Source organism: Haliaeetus leucocephalus, unplaced genomic scaffold (assembly GCF_000737465.1).
Source record: "Haliaeetus leucocephalus isolate CR32 unplaced genomic scaffold, Haliaeetus_leucocephalus-4.0 Scaffold741, whole genome shotgun sequence".
Classification (NCBI taxonomy): domain Eukaryota; kingdom Metazoa; phylum Chordata; class Aves; order Accipitriformes; family Accipitridae; genus Haliaeetus; species Haliaeetus leucocephalus.
Window position 1 is genome coordinate 2,381,971 of NW_010973177.1, and position 12,344 is coordinate 2,394,314.

A 12,344-nucleotide genomic window follows, 5' to 3' on the forward strand; every position below is an offset into this window, starting at 1 on the left:
AAGTGTAGTTCAGGGGACCAGAGATCAGAGCCTGAGTTCCCACATGTACACACCGTGGTAGGTCAATCTTTCAATCTGTGTGTGAGACTGAGTTACTAATGGTGAAACCCACCCAAAGCAGTTAGAAGCATCTAACAGTGGGTGTAGAAAGTAATAGCTGAAGCACATGACCTGAATGCCCAGTCCTGCTTTGTTCTAAGATATTTTTCCACCCCAAAGAGCAGATTTCGATCATTAGTTAGAAATTAAATGTACTTTTAAGTTCATAAATACTTTTAAAATACTGAGAATCTGAATAGACAGTGTATTGGGTTTGCATGGCAAGGTTTGGTAGGAGGAGGGCTACAGGGGTGGCTTCTGTCAGAAGCTGCTAGAAGCTTCCCCCATGTCCGACAGAGCCAAAGCCAGCTGGCTCCAAGACAGACGCGCCGCTGGCCAGAGCCAATCAGCATCGGTGGTAGTGCCTCTGGGAGAACATATTTAAGAAGGAAAAAAAAACCCAACTGCGCAACAGCAGCTGGAAAGGGCAGTGAGAACATGTGAGACCACCAGCCCTGCAGCCCCCCAGGTCAGAGCAGGAGGGGAGGAGATGCTCCAGGCGCCAGAGCAGAGATTCCCCTGCAGCCCGTGGTGATGAAGACCCTGGTGAGGCAGGCTGTCCCCCTGCAGCCCAGGGAGCTCCACGGGGGAGCAGATCTCCACCTGCAGCCTGGGGAGAGAGGACCCCACGCCGGAGCAGGGGGATGCCCGAAGGAGGCTGGGACCCCATGGGAAGCCCACGCTGGAGCAGGTTTTCTGGCAGGACTTGTGACCCCGCGGGGGACCCACGCTGGAGCAGGCTGTGCCTGAAGGACTGCAGCCCGGGGAAGGACCCACGCTGGAGCAGCTCGTGAAGAACTGCAGCCCGGGGAAGGACCCACGTTGGAGAAGTTCATGGAGGACTGTCTCCTGTGGGAGGGATCCCATGCTGGAGCAGGGGACAAGTGAGGAATCCTCCCCCTGAGGAGGAAGGAGCAGCAGAGACAACATGTGAGGAACTGACCCCAACCCCCATTCCCCGTCCTCCTGTGCTGTTGGCAAGGAGGAGGTGGAAAAAATTTGGGAGTGGAGTTGAGCCCAGGAAGAAGGGAGGGGTGGGGGGAAGGTGTCTTAAGAATTGATTTTTTTTCCTCATTACCCTACTCCGGTTTGATTGGTAATAAATTAAATTAATTTCCCCAAGTTGAGTATGGTTTTTGCCCATGATGGTAATTGGTGAGTGATCTCTCCCTGTCCTTTTCTCAACCCACCAGCCTTTTGTTGTCCAGCTGAGGAGGGGGAGGTGATAGAGTGGCTTTGGTGGGCACCTGGTGTCCACCCAAAGTCAACCCATCACAGCCAGACAAAATATTGGAGTAAGAAGCCAAAGCTGTAAAAAAGACATCTAAAGCCCATTAGAGACCAAGGAGGAAGGGAACCTGGGTTGCTTTTCTTCTTCATTACCTGCTTTCAGCAGATAGTAAGAAAGTTCAGGCTGCAGCTTCGCTTATATCTCTTTTCCTTTCCCCACAGTCTTAGAAAAGAATGTGCTCCTTGACTATCTTTTGTGTGTGTGTCCATTTAACACCAGTTTTGTTGGTTGTTTTTTTTTTTAATTTCCTTTTTTAAAATCTGTGGTTTTACTTATGAAGATGAAAACCCACTACCTCTGTGGAAGTAGCCTCTTGCAGAGGCCAGTGTCACCAAGGTGGAAGAAGTTACACCTCAAGCACATATTTTATGATTGGCAAAAAAAAGCTGAACTTGCTAAGCCATGTGGGAGAAATAGACTTTAATAAGGGCATAGATTCAAGTCTGCCAATTCCCTGCCTGAACTTCTTTCAATGTCAGTGAAGAACATTTGTGTTGAACTTTTTCAATCGCTTTGAGTTCAGTGCAAGGTTAGTCTTGCACAAATCTTTGAAACTGGGAATGACCTTAACATTTACTGCTAGGTGAACTCAGACACAAGTACAGGAATCATTTGAATGTCAGACAATTAACCCCACTCTCCTGCATGTGTGCATACATATAAGTAAATAAACAAGGCCATACTTTTTTTCCTGTTAAAGAGCCTGTGGAAGCTTTTTTCAGTGCTAGGCTGACAAATTGAGTGTTTACTTGCCTATAGAGGCAATCAAAGCTTGCCTGCTTTTAAATCCCCCTCCTAATTTTCAGTTTCCTCTCCCTTACTTCACATTGTTTCCAAGTGAACAACATATTTGTGTCTTCTGTATTTGATTATGTATATGATGCATATTGAAACAGGAGAATGTAAAATATATGAAGACTGAACAAAGAATTCAGTAAGGCTTTCCATGGCCTGAAACAAACCAACCAGCTGGTTACTCCATATCACAACCATGCTTCGACCTTCAACCTGTTAGCCAACAAATTGGTTCCTGAATGTGGGCAATCCATTAATGCAGAAAAACCTCAATAAAAAGTTATGACCCTTATCCTGACCCTTTCAGCTTTCAGATCTAGCACTACCAGGCCTGCTCCAGGGCTCCGCAAAAATTCAGAATCTGTCTGCACTGATCACATTACAAACGCAACACCTTTCCCCTTTAGGTATTCTTAGTGCCAGTATGACATTGAGTAGTTCCAAAAGTGGCCAAAACATATCTGGTAAGTCCAATAACCTGAGAATCATTCTCAAATTCTACTGGGTGTATAAGAATATGCTTAATTTCTACTTCTGCCACAAAGCATTTAATCATGTGCTTAACTTGGAGTCCCATCAAAGGCAATTACTGTTAAGTGTGTGCTTGGATACTCAACTGAAGACTCATGACCTTCAGAAAAGAAACCTAAATTTTCATTTAAGATATTTTTTGCTTTTTGGGGGGTGAGAAATGATTTGTGACATGCAAATTAATATCAACTCTTATAAATTAATTAACTATAGGTGACTAAAGATAATTCATGCTGTAAAGTGAACATTTATTGAATCAGCAGCTCCAGCCTCTTCATTGTTAAGCATTTGTTTGAGAGGTTGTAAGTGTGTTACCTCAAAAGAAGGAAATGGGTATCTGAGCTGTTCTCTCTTAAAACTCTTGAGCAAAATTTCCTTTCAATAAGGGTAATTATCACTGCTCTGTAAGTCTAAAAGAGAATGGCCAAGGACACACATTGAAGGGTCAAAAGTTTGTTTCTTAAAACACCAATAACATAGCATCCTGGTTCACTCAGAGATGAATAATGAACATTGTTGAAAATGAAGTGAATTTTAAAATACATAATAAAGAAATTTCAGGAGCGTGGAAGTACAGTACAGAAATTACAGTAACCTCTGCTTGTTCCCTTGAGATTAGATTGTGACAACAATAGATTTACCCTTGCACAAAAATGATGCAGGTCCCTGTTTGGCAATACTTTTCAGTACCTCTTAACTTCAAGCTTGGGTATTTTTTTTTTTTTTTTTCAATGAAGGAGAATAATCACATATTAAAACCTAACTGTGAAATCTTGGCCATATAGAGTGCCTTGGTATAAGCTACAAGGAGGCCATTTCATATTTCTGCATGCAGCTAGTCTACAGTCTTGATATTAAGAGTAGTCCTTGTTCAACAATTCCAGGAACACTCAAATATCAACAAATTCTGGGTGCAAAGCTATTTGATGGATACAGAGAGATTCAGCTTTCTCCGTTACAAACTGGTTTGACAAAGCAGTCCATGTGAACTTGCACTGAAATATGTTAAACATATTTTAAGGTCTTCGTAACAAACTGCAATCATTTATTAGATGCCAGTTTAGTCAAAGCAACCACTGAATCAGCTGTGGGCAGCAAACTATAAGGAAAATGATGGAACAAGTGACTATAGAAGTTAAATATGTCTATTTGGGATTATATACAATGTAATAGTGTTGCTTAATAAGTTCTTTTATAATCTATTATAAAAAAGTGTCCTGCTGATCAAAACAGTTCAATTAAAAAAGAAAAAAATTGTTATTTTTTCATACTAAGAAAGAACTATGGCAATCTCTGATAGTTCAAAGAGGACAAAAAAAATTCAGTGCTAGGAAGCAGTCACAATCTAGATTCATCCTTGGCTGCACATTGAGGTCAATGACTTTCCAAGTTTCTTACATGGACTTGTGTGTGCTTGATCCTACTCCTATACCTAATACATTATTATTTATTTGTCTTATCCTAGTACCATAAAGCTGCAGTACCAGAGCAGGATTCCCCTGTGTTAGGTACTGTGGAAACACACTGGAAAGGCAGATCTTCCCCAAAAAACTTAAATGTTAAAAGAGACCAAAGACAAATGAATAGAATTACCCTGGGAACTAGAGGAAAAGAAAGGTATAGTACTGTTCAGTATGACAGGACACAGACTCCTCTGAATTTTCAGAGGAAAGAAACACATCTAGGAATACATTTACCCATCACAGCTACATTTACCCTGACAAAATGCTGTCTTCCTGTCTAAGGGGTAGGAAAATATAACTTGTGGAGGATTCCTATATCTATTCACCAACCGCTCATGGAGCTTAGGTCACGAGCTTAAACGAGATGCTGGGCATGCCTGAACATACCTAATACTGCTAAAGCTAGAGAAGATGAATCTCAAGTGATGGGAATTTGAATGAGAATTTTGCCTTGGAGTCCAGTAGGAAAGGCTGGGGGTTTTTTTTGTTTGTTTTTATTTTAAGGTATGTTAAGAAAACTCTTCCCTGCCCCCAACCAAGATCCTTGCCTGAAGGATGATACAAGCAGAAAATGCTGTCTGAATTCATGGCTGAGCACAAGAATGGCTATAGAGAATGAAGATAGCCCAGAGGGATCACAGGAAAGGATTATAAGCTCTGTTCTAACCTTGCTGAGCTTGAACTGGTACATAATCACACACAAGATGATGTTAGTTTGCCTGGAGGGAGATTCTGGAGTAGAGAGATCACCTACAAGTGAGCGGCAGGAGGAAGAGGCAGGGTAGAAACTAGAGTCAGAACTTATTGCCTAATTCTGGGCTTGCCTGATTACACCACGGCTATAGCTAAACTTACTCTGGTGTAAGCTGTTGTTGTCTTTGTAGAGGGGCTCAGACGTGCCATAATGCAACTTCCAGCAGACAGATATTGGGAGGTCTTCCCGGGAATTCAGGTGGTTTCCAAAGTTTATGAAAGGTTATTCTCCTCCTTGCTTATTGGAAGTATGAGAAGATTCTCTGATTCAGAACCGATTCAACTGTTGAGGAAAGTGTTTGCTTTCATTCTTGGAGGTTGTGTCTCTATTGCAAAATTAAATGGGGAAAAGAAGATTTCTGCAGACCTAAGGTGCCTTCAGGCAATGTGATATGAGGTCATCCAAGTACGTTTTACAATACAAAGCCTGCTGAGGTAGATTTGGAGAGCTGTACAAGGTGGAAAGACAAAGTTCACACCATGCTCTGCACACAACCTCCTGAGAACAGTCCTGTTCCCCAGACTATGCCTGGGAGACCACTAGCTGACACAAAGCTGCACCAAAGACCATGTTAAATAATTAAACAGCTTGGGCAGTCATGGGTTAGTACTTCAGCCAAATGCCCTGTTGCATTTGGTGCCATGTAGTTAGAGAAACTGGAGTAGCATTACTACCTGTCTTTCCTTGCTGTGCTGACCTAGCATTCCTATGCAGCCTCAACAGCGGGTTGAGGTCACTTTGGGTAGAGGTGGGATCCAGATATGCTTCTTCTCCTGTGCTTTGTGAAGTGCCACATCCTTAATTCATTGCTCTGCTTATAATTTTTTTTCCTCCAATAAACATGAGGAACAGCAAGACCAAAATGCTCTCATGTAGGAAACTTGAAAGAAACTTGAAAGGAAAAAAACCCACCTACCCAGAACTAGTGTAAATCAAATTCTTCAGCAAGAGTCACATCTTTGCTCTGATCCATCCTACCCAGTTAAAGACATTTAACCGAGAGGACTATACTAAGACCTAGGTGATGTCAAGTTTCCTCTGTGGTCAAAAGGAGAAAGGAAGAGAAATTCATTGTTTAGGAAGTTTGAACTCACCCTTCCAGGAGTGCCTTTTCCATCAAACATTTTGGCATCTCTGTTAAGTGTTTAATCAAAGTGTAATACAATCTAACATAGCAAAACAATGACTGTTTTCCTTATTTCACCAGTGATTACCATTTCCCAATGATTAATCAACATCCATTACAATATTTTGATTGTCAAATGATTCAGAAGTTGGCATAAAAACTACCAACTCATCAGACAAAACTTAATGGCTTTCAGAAGCAGGAAATACAGGTTGGTTTTGACATTCACAACCACTGCCATCCTAAAAAAAGCAAAGGAAAGAGGCTTTGTATTACATGGGAAGCGTAGGCTAAATGCCGGAAGAGTGTGTAAATACCTTATGCAGAGAAAGGACAAAATGTACATTCAGCTATGGGTCATGGGGCAGGAATAAAAGCTTAAATAATGGCAATAATAGCACAACTAATGCATTTGTAATAAAGGCTGAATCAATATTAGCAGAGTTTGTTTGCAGAGGAATAGAATTTTACTATTGTGGAAAATACTAGAAAGAAAAAAAATCACAACCAATACAGAGAACAAAGAGGAACACAAATAAATAAGGAGAGAAAGGAACTACCTGGTAAGGCGATCAAACTGCTGCTTTACTCTTGGAGGAACCACTACTACTATGACCAGGTGGAAGGAGGTGGTTTGTCTTCCATTGTCCAGAAGTGAAGGCATCTTCTCCACATAGCAGCAAAAAAGGTATCAGGCCTTATCTCTCCTACATCACCATAAAGGTTGGACCACACACACATTTAGTGCAGTAGTATTCCCATTTCCACTGCACTTGTTGCAAGGCCTTGTGTACTTGCAGTCTACAGCCATGTAACCCAGCTATGAGCTATTCGGCTGTTATCAACCACGGAGTGGCTGCAGGCACTACCAGCAACAGTGGCAGAACTGCAGAAAACAACAGTAGCTACAGATACCGGTAGCAGTTCCCACATCTGGGTCTAGAAAAAATGCAAACAGAAACAAAGGAAAATCTCTATTCATTGTCCCCTACCCTTGTAGGCTAGGATGTAACCACATCTATCTAACACATCCCTCTGCCATTTCACACCAAGATTCCTATAGCACATCATTTATCTTCCCCTCTGCTTATCACCCAGTCTTACCTCTCCATTACCCCAATTTTATCCCCCACCTGCAAAAACAAACAAACAAAAAAAACCCCAAACCGAACCAAAACCACCCTAACCTTTATGTACTCGCCCCAGACCTGTCCCTACCCCCTCATCAGGAAACACAGGTGTTGGTACTTGTGTCCATCCCACCAGTAACAGAAGGGACTGGGAAGCTGTGGCAGTTGCAGCTCGTTACTCCTGATGAGCTGAGCAGTGTGTTGAGGTCTCCACCCGACAGTAGCTCCAGGGAGGTCAGGATTCAGACCAGATTGCTGCCTGCCTTCTTGGGAAATGTTGCCTTACAGCTCCTGTAAAAGCTTCCCAATGGGATCTTTCAAACTTTTCACTGAGGTTTTCATACACCTAGTGCTACGTGTAACAGTCTAGAAACACCTGGTCTATAGATTTTTGTTTATGTGCACCTAGAAATAAACATCCACAAACACACGCGTGCACCCACATGTACAGAGGAGAGGCATTGGGGCACTTCAAGCCACTCTAAATCAGGTTTGTTGCCATACTGCCCTCAATCCCATCCTTTTCAACATGGTATCATTCCTGACTTGCATTATCAGTACAGGATAATGGCGTAGCTCAGGAAAATGGACTGGCCAAAAACTAGCCTGGCTGGTTTCTAAGTGCATCAGCTCCCTGAGCTAGCTCCCTGCTTGATATTGCACAAAATACCAACCTTCACATCAAATCTGCTAGTGCCAGCTCGAAGATGAAGGTAGGAACATGAGGCTGGGCGTGAAGGAGAGCATGCAACTGCAGGAGCTTTGGTTTATATTAGCTAAAGCACTGTCAAATTGCACTCCTAAAGTGTAGTTAGGGTTTCACGGTGACTTATGGGCATCCTAACACATATGCACGCTCAGGAGCGTGTATGATAATAAATGTGGAAGAAAATCTCAGACAGAAAAAAAAGTGCTATTAATAAAACCTTTAGGGAATGATGGTACCTCTTCTGTCTGCAAAGTATCTAGGACACAATAGCAGTCAAAAACATAAAATAAAAAAAATGAGCAGGCCTCTAGAACTGAGGAGTTTGGCAAGGGAAATGTTCACAGCTTCAGAAAGTTCACAGCCTCTGTGTGTGGAAATGAGGTGTGAGCCCTGCCATCAATTTGAACTGTAGCACAGTTGATCGAATACAGAGAACGTGCTCATGTTAAGGCGGCAGAGACAGAACCAGATGATTCACAGCCACATGGTTTTCATCCTATTAAATGGAAATGAAGCATCCCCAGCTGAGGCGCCAGCGCAGGGGAGGATTGCAGCTGTAGCCATAAAATAGTAACGGGTGAGTGATTTTCCAATTATTCAAACAACGGTGAATGAGAAGGGCTGCCTGCCTGCTCAGAGATGCCATGCATGCTGTGGCCACAATCACACTTCTAGAAGAGTTATTTGCAAACCTTTATAAGCTCTCTCAGTTCAGTGCACATTTAATCTGGAACTTTAGGTCTATGGGATATATAGACTCATCTGGATCCATAACAACCTCTCCCCTCCCCAGAGAAAAAGTTTGATCATGCTAAAGACTCACACTGGGGGTCTCCTGATTGAGGTTCAGTCTACCAGAACCAGTGAAAAGTTCATCAAGATCAAGGGAAACTCTTCTATTGTCTTCAATCATCTTCAGAGCAGGCTCTTAATGAAACCATCTGTTCCAATCCATCTTCACAATAGAAAGCACAATTTCAGAGGAAATTGGTGACCATTGCTCTTCTTTGTCTTTTGTTTTTCATCCTTTTGCCATCTGCCCTCCCTTCCTCAGACAAGTAATGAGAAGTCCTTAGGTGCCACAGAAAGAGATGACCAGTGAGGTGCAACGTGAAATGTATGAATGATACTTCATCTTCCAGCACCTCCATGGAGAGGGCTGTATAAATTCTGTGAGGATCCTGTGGGCTTGCAAACACAGCCTGGAGCTAAAGCTGTCATACCTGGAGAAAAGCAACCAAACAATAGAGTCTGCAGCTCCTGTTGATGGTCCTACCCCACATCAGAAATTCTGTCTGCAACCCCACAAGTGCCAAGATATCTCCAGGTTCCCATGTTTAGAGGGGAAGATGACACTCTTCTAGACAGCTATTATTGGAGGAAGAATTCTCCAATTCCTTGGCAGAGGCTGCTGTCATCAATTAAGCAGTCTTTACAGGGGTCCAGGGCTCTAGAAAGTATCTGCTCTGCTCTAATGGCTCCAACAGAGAGCCCAAAATCCCCTCCTTACTCAGGCAGTGTTCCTGGAGATGGTATTGATGCTCCTTCTTGATACGAACTACACGCTTCATGGGATGTGGAGTTTACTGCAGCAGAAAAGAGCTTGGATAGAAGTATCAGATTTGAACCCTTCGAGGTAACCAACAGCATGATGAAGTAGAGGAAGCAAACATCACATCTCGCTTTACCTCAAGGCAAGCTTAGGGTGGGGCAGGGAAAGATGAACAGAAGTGACAAAGTAGAAAAAGAGTTAATGCACAAAGCAATACTATGATCTAAGCTGGGCGTTAGGAGAAACTGTGGATATGGAGCATCCACCAGCCCTACCAGGATGGGTTAATATGTGGTGGCATAGGAGCCATAAGTGTGTCCTAAGGCTATTGCTGAGGCGATAAATTCTTAGCAGGAGTGTAGGTACAAACACACAAAGGGAAATGCAGGTAATAAAAGCCTACCTCTTTGGCTGCATCACCTTGCCAGGTGCAGGGCAGTGCTGAGTCAGTTTCCTATGAATTTTGATGCCTCTTCCTTAGGCAGTTGCTGCCAAAGCACAGGTACCTTCTATCAACAGAAACAAGCTGGCATCTTGCACTGAAATAAGAGAGCTAAACAAAATCAAATCAAATGAGATCAAAACGATACAGAAACAAAACACCTCCCACAAAGCTTGACCATCATCAACTCAAGATTCATATAAGCAGGAGAAATATTGTGACTTCTTTTTCACAGCTCGTTCTACCCTTCTGTCTAGGTGTGGCAAGCGTAATTGCTGAAGACTTGTTGCTGCTGTTTCCTTCTATGTATATTCTCCCATCTTTGCCGATTGGATGACGCATCAGATTTTTTTTGCAAATGGAAACATTTTAATTTATCTCAAAGCCAACAGGAGTCATTCAATGGGTGAAAAGATTTTCAGCCTTTTCTCTTAATCCACCTTCACAGACCATATAGGACTGCTCTGCTAGGCCAACAGATGGCTTGTTATCTATAAAGGTACTACATAGAAACTGAAATATATAAACTGAAATAGTGTTATTGTAGCTTTTTGCATAACATATATCATCTGCAGTCAATGAGAGAGACAACATCCCACCTATTTGAAATCAATATCTAAGGATGGGATGAATCATACTTCCAGCGGTGCCAAAATCCTTTTTCATTGACTACCAAGAGAACATAGACAACAACCTTAGATCGGGCACTGAGATTTTAGATGCGTCTACATAAATGAGTGGCCTTTTCTATAAATTCTCAAGGCTTTCTGTTACTTTCACTAGTCAAAGGAGAGCTTTCACTTCCTCTGATACTCTCTGCAGGATAGCCTGTGAATCCAGCCACATACTGCTTTACAGACATAAAGTGATAATGTGATTTTTTTCTGCATTCCTGGTGCAGGTGGGGCTGTAAATGCTGTTATCTTTGGTTTTTTCCTTGAAGCTGCAGTAGGTAAGGCGGGGAGATCTTAGCAGAGAGGAAATGAAGTTCAAGAACACACAGTAGAATGTGTTTGTCCAGTCACGTCATCTGGGAGTAATGCAAAGTTAAACTCTTCCCTGCGGTGGAGATAAAAACTTGTCAAGTTGCAGCATGGACGTACATCCCTGTTACCAGGGGCATCGTTTTCAAATAACGTGTTGCTCTAGGTGATTCTTAAATCACACTGGCTGTTGAAATGACTAAGGTGTATAATGTGAACTGAGAAACTCATGGATATTCTGAATGAGAGCAGTAATATTACCTTATTTTTTTCTGCATTAGTGATCAAAAAGTTAGGATTGCAATAAGAAAATGTGCATTGTGAGTTGGATTTCCCTTCTAGCTCTTTTGCATTTACCTGGAGTAGTACCTAAAGTGTCAGTAGAGCTATATTATTTCCACAGTTCCACTTGATGTGGCTAAAACACAGACAAAGCATGCAAGTTCATCACAGAAAAAACCTGATTTGGTGTCCCACTGAAGTGAAAAGGAGTCTTATCCACTGTCTCAGATCGTTGTGAGAAAGCCCTTGAGCACTTGATTTTAGAAGCAGTCAAATCCTTTCCAGGCTCCTGAGTGAAGAAGGAAATAATTTTGCAGCCTGGTTGGTTGGAAAAGTGGATGAAAGATTCTTGATATGTTTTTACTGTATACTCAAACTTGGCTCAAATCTGCACAAATAACATCTGAGACCCTCTGTCCAGCCAGTACATTTCTGTTTTCTGTTTACTGTGATCTTCTGTTAGGTCTGCCAACCTGCTTTCCACTGCTGGGCATTGAAGTGACCTTTCTTTAAAGCTGATAAAATAAATATGAGTGCGACAATGCAAAGAATTATTTAAACCCCAAAATTCTCAGGGTTGACCTTTTGCAGTTAACTTGGACAGCATAACAAAGTTAATATGCTGTCAACAGTTAGCTCTGAAAATCCAAAAGATCTAGAGATAACAGATCAAAAACTGTCATTGAAATCAGGGGCACAATACTGCTGGTGAACAAGCTGACCTAATATTTACAGGTCATTTTAAACAATAATGATGGTCTGATTCTCCCCCCCGATATGATCCCTTTGTACCGAGGTTGCATCGCAAATATCCTGGATATTAGGCATATGTTTCCATCTGATATAAATCTGCTAGTGGCTAGCTGGCACAATTGGATGATATATCACCTTCAACTGCTGGATGTGGCAGAAAGATACATGAAGACATGCGAGATAAGAAGGTCACAGGCAGAACTCACCGAATAAATGAATTGTTCCTTGAGGACCTTTGCTAGCTGGTATAAGTCAGTTGTCCCAAAGGAGAAAAAACATTTACAAAAGCCACAAATGTAAGTACCTTCAGAACAAATCATCACACATAAGGGGTTTGATATGAAAGAATTTACATCCCCTGATTGGAATCTGGGCTTTTAATTTACTGGGCTGGTCAGGCCAAGCAATGCTGCTGGAGGTCTACATGCCTACAA